Here is a 5,518-nt window from a genome sequence, read left to right on the forward strand (position 1 = left end):
AGATTTAAGCTAGATATGCAAGATTAATCTAACATGATTTAAACAATATATGAATATTTAAGCTAAATGATTTAAGCAATATGAAATAACTAATATGCAATATCTCAATGCAAATTCTCAATGAACCTAGAGAAAAAATAGCATAATAACAATATATTCTTCAGGATCCTTGAAGGAGAGATGAGAACCTGAATTTATAGAAAATTCAGAAAGAAACCAATGACTGAGATCAAATGATGATTAGCGGTCAAGATTTTCCAAGAGGAAGCACAATCTAGGTGAATTGATGTGATTGGATGCTTTTCTCAGTTTTAAAGGAAATTGAACTAAAATTAAGATAAAAATAGGGAAAAATAGATTTATTCTCTATTTCATTCAATTTTAATATTTAATTGTTTTAATTGCTTTCTTTGAGATTATTTATCAATTTATAATTTGCTTTTCAAGATTATCTCCAATTGATTTCTTTTCTCAAATTTTAATTCTTTTTTTTTGTCAATTAATTCCTCTTTTGATGATTTAATGGCAAATTGATTTATTTAATCAAATATGCTAGGATATTCAATAAAATAAATAGGATAATTATTAAAAAATGATTTACTTGGAATGATCAATTAATTAAATAAATATTTAATTAATATTGGTTGATTAATTTTCCATGTGACATTGATGATTTTAGAAATTAATTGTGTGCTCAAGATTTATTTAATTGCCTTTGGTTAGGACCTTGGTGATGTTGTTGAGATTAGGGGCTTATGGTTTAGATGACCATTTTTAGGGTATTACACATACCTCATTAGTTGCCAGGCTTCTTCTTGTCATCACTTCATTTCTCTTATCCCCAATGATTTGATCTTCTAAATAATTCGTTCTCATATACCTGGGAGTCTTCTGACTTTCTATTCCTCTTCCCTGTTCTCCAGTTACTATAGAATTCTCTAATGTTGGCGGAGTAACAGGTTCAACACTCTATTCTGGTAAAGGTACTACTAGTTCAGATATAATCATTTCCACTGCTGGTTCCTTCTCATAAACTCTGATTTGACTTCTGTTTAGGTCATCTACTTTGATATTAGCACTCTCCACAATTCTCTATAATCTCTTGTTATAACATCTATATGCTTTGCTTTCATTAGAATAACCAAAACATATGCCTTCATCACATTTAGGATCAAATTTCCCAATGATATCATCTCTCCTGATATAACATTTACTGCCAAAAATTCTAAAATACTTAACTGTAGATGTATTGCCAAATCATAATTCATAAGGTGTCTTACCAGTTTCTCCTTTGACATGTACTCTATTGAATGTATAAGCTTCTATACTCACTACTTCTCTCTAGTAGATATGAGATAGAATAGCTTCCATCATCATTGTTCTAGCAGCATCCAAGATAGTTTTGTTCTTCCTTTCCACAAATTCATTTTTCTGAGGTGTCCGAGGAGAAGAAAATTGTCTTCTTATACCAGGCTTGTCAACAAAGTTATTAAACTCACCGGATGTGAATTCTCCACCATGATCTGATCTCAAACATTTAATATTCAATCTTGTCTGAGTTTCCACTTTAGCCTTAAAGATTTTAAACTTTTCAAATGCTTCATATTTTTCTTTTAGAAAAGTAACCCACATCATTCTAGAATAATCATCAATAATTAGCATGAACTATCTATCACCTTGAAAACTTTTAACTCTAGCAGGGCCACACAAATCAATATGAATAAGATCAAGAACATCATTTGATTTATCTTGTATACTTATAAAAGAGGTTCTGACCTATTTACCCATTTGACATTCTTTACATACTGGATTATAGGGCTTCATAATCTTAGGTATATCCCTAACTGCCTTAGTTGAACTGATCTTCATAATGCAATCAAAATTCACATGACACAACCTTTTATGCCATAGCCAACTCTCATCAATCTGTGTAATCAAACTTGTCTTCTCACCAAAGTTCAAATGAAATATATTACCTTTTTTCTATGTATTGGTTGATATCTCCAAATGAGATCTGCTAATGATTTTGCATTTTCCATCCTTGAATTGTAATTGAAATCCCTTATCTACCAATTGTCCTACACTCAAAAAATTATGCCTCAAATCTTCAACATAATAAACATTGTCAGTATTGTTCTTACCATCCAGTGATATAGTTCCTTTTCCTTTGATCATACATGCCTTGTCATCTCCAAATCTAACTAGACCACCATAAAATTCTTGCAAAGACAGAAACTTCCCTTTATCTCCAGTCATATGATGTGAACAACCACTATCAATTACCCATTCATCCTTGCCTACAATTTTAGCAGCAAGTGCCTTCTCTTTAGGTGCATTCTCTTCCAGTGCTGGATCATCTTCCTTGATAACCAGGAAGACCCATTGTTGGATCCACTAGCAGAGTCTTTTGCCAACTCATCATCAGAATCAGTAATGCCTTCCTCATCCGCTATGTAGCATGATTTGTCTCTATTTTTGTTGTATTTATACTTATTCTGATATCCAGGGTTAGGTTTAAATGATCTTCTAACTCTTTCTTCATATATTGAATTTCTTTCAAGACATCTAGATGTAAAATGACCAATCTTATTACACAAACTGCAAACTATTTAAAAGGTGCTTTTCCTTCATACTTACTTCCTACCGATCCTTTAGGTACTTTTCTAGAAAATAGTGCTTCAAGTTTCTCAAACTCATCATCTTCTCTCTTCATATCTTCCAATTCCTTTGCATATAAAGCTTTCCAATCTTGCTTACCGGTTGTAGATGTAGATGCATGAAAAGCAGGTTTAGACTTCACAGCTCCAGAAGGTCCAAATTCTTCAAGCTCAAAAGCAGATAGTTTCCCAACCAATGTATCTCTGTTGATAGATGTATTAGCTATTGTTCTCAACTCATTAATAGTAGTAGCCTTCATTTTGTAAGCTGGTGGTAGGGCTCTCAGGACTTTAGAAACAATTCCCATAACAATCTCATTTACCCTTTCCATGAATGCAGTAATCCTTTCATCTTTTTCCATCTTCAGGTTTTCATATCTCACCCAATAACCATCTATTTTAGCAATCTTCACTGTAGGGTCACCTTTATTAAGAGTCTCCAACTTATCCCATATAGCCTTTCTAGATGATTTGTTGGTTAATCCCATTATTTGTTGATTAGAAAGTGCACACAAGAGGGCTTCTCTTGCTCTACAATCATTCTCAAGCTCCTTGTCCAGGTTTGCCAGAGGAGGATTGCTAGATCCCAGATTATAGGGTGTGACACCATTCTATGTGATCTCCCAAATCTCCTTGCTAAGACATCTCAAATGAGTCTCCATCCGAATCTTCCATACTGTGTAATTTGTTCCATCAAGCCTCAGAATATCCCTTCGAAAGATAGCTCCAAAAAAACTAGATGAACTTGAATTGTTAGATGCCATAGGATCTTCCTCAAGTGGTTAAGCTTTCTACAGAGAGGGCTAAAGTTCTGATACCAATTGTTAGACAATTCAAATAATCGGAAGACAATTGAGAGGGGGAGTGAATCAGTTGTCACAAATTACCAAAACCATTAGCAATTTAAACTTTAATATTGAAACCCAAAACATTAATACCGAAATAGCAGTTAATCTAATTAAGCATAAAAAATAATCATAGAATAAAAGCCATCCACATAACACCAAGATTTATACGTGGAAAACCAGGTAAAGGGAAAAATCATGGTGGGAAGCTTACCCACAGTTAGATAATACTTCTGCAGTAAGTATGTGAATTACAATTGAGGGGCCTGCACTTGCAAGAAGGTCAACAACCTAGAGCGCACTGCTAATCACAAAAGGAGCCTCACTGACTACATATAAATCCAAAACACAATTTGGAGAAGTGTTGAACTGCAAAAGATAGCATCCTCTATGCCTGAGTACAGTTTCAGTTTAAGCTTAATACCGAAGTACTAAATCCTCTTACATAAACCTAATTCGATCTCCAAAGATCGACCAACTCCTCTGCCTAAATGATATTACATTATTCACACATTACATTCCCTGACCATGACCTCTAACAATAACCATGATGATCTACAATGAGATCTTACACCTATATATACAAACCCTCAACCATTAACAATCAGGTCGGCCACTAGACAATAAACCAATTACGTAATTATAAACCATGTCAGCCTTAGACCAATTAAATAATATCTAACACATAAGACATCCCAAAAATACATCAATAGGTCCAATCCACATGTTACACTAAAGTTGGTCCATAACCTAGATCAACCAGGACCCAATATAGGTCCACACGCTTCAGCAATGATCTCGATCCACCAAGTCTTGAACATGATCAACAACAACATCCTGAAACTCCACAAGAAGCCGCACCAACACCACTTATGCAATTCATCGAAGATCTTCACCAAAAGCTTTGCCAATGAAACCCTCACCGAAACTAGAAACCAAGCTTCTAAGAAAGCAAGATAGAATCCAATCATCAGACCAAAACCAACTGACCAAATATGAGCATGAGTATCATGAACAAGCCAATTCCATCACCAAACTATACTAGAGCCTACCAGATCATGCTGGATCCAAGTTAACTAGAAACCACTCAACCTACCGGGACTAGAAGGGTGCCGGTAAAGAATCCAAACAGCTAGTGTTGGCATCAATGACAAAACATCAATGCAACACATAATCAATTCCACCAAATGGCCAACAAATGCTTCCTTTATAAATAGCTCATTTGATAGATACATATTATCTAGGGTCAGGATTAACCTTCTACGCAAAGCAATATATTCTTGAATATATAGATTTCTTTCTTGAGCTACTTTCACAAGCTTTCTCATTTCATTCAATAGGAGAAGAATACTAGCCAAAGTTAAGAGTGTCTCTATGTATCACTTCACCTATGTAAATTCTTAAAATATTTGTCTACTGACTCTTATTGTTTGTACATTAGTCCAATCAGGAATTTATATTCAGAGAAAACTCTTTCTGATGGTCCTTGCAAGGATATCCATCTGGTATCAACATCCTTAAGAAGCTTGTTTCCATCGGTTATTCCCTCAACAAATTTTTGATATTCTAAAAATCATTTGGGACTTCGACAGAAGATTGAGTAAAACTTGTGAACTAGATTTTCAACTCTAGTTATTGAATCAAATTTTCTCACAATCCTAAAAGCTAAATTTAGTCTGTAAGCCATGCAGTGAATGCTAATCATGTATGGTGAAAAAGAAGTTTGTAGCTTTGTGTAAAGACCATTCCTATAACCTTGAAACATTTTAGTGCCATTAGCTCCTACACATACCAACTTTTTGGCAATTGAAAAGTCATGCATACCGCCAAATTGTTTTAAATATTTCTTAACTACGTCAAATATATTTTGCATGATGAAATTCTCCTTCATTTAATAACACAAGATAAATGAGGTTGGCGGACACATTTCTATACGGTATACACATGCATACATATCCAAGAAGTATTATCTATTATCGTAACTTCATCTAAAGATAATGCAATAAAGTTTGAATA

Source organism: Cryptomeria japonica, chromosome 10 (assembly GCF_030272615.1).
Source record: "Cryptomeria japonica chromosome 10, Sugi_1.0, whole genome shotgun sequence".
Lineage (NCBI taxonomy): Eukaryota > Viridiplantae > Streptophyta > Pinopsida > Cupressales > Cupressaceae > Cryptomeria > Cryptomeria japonica.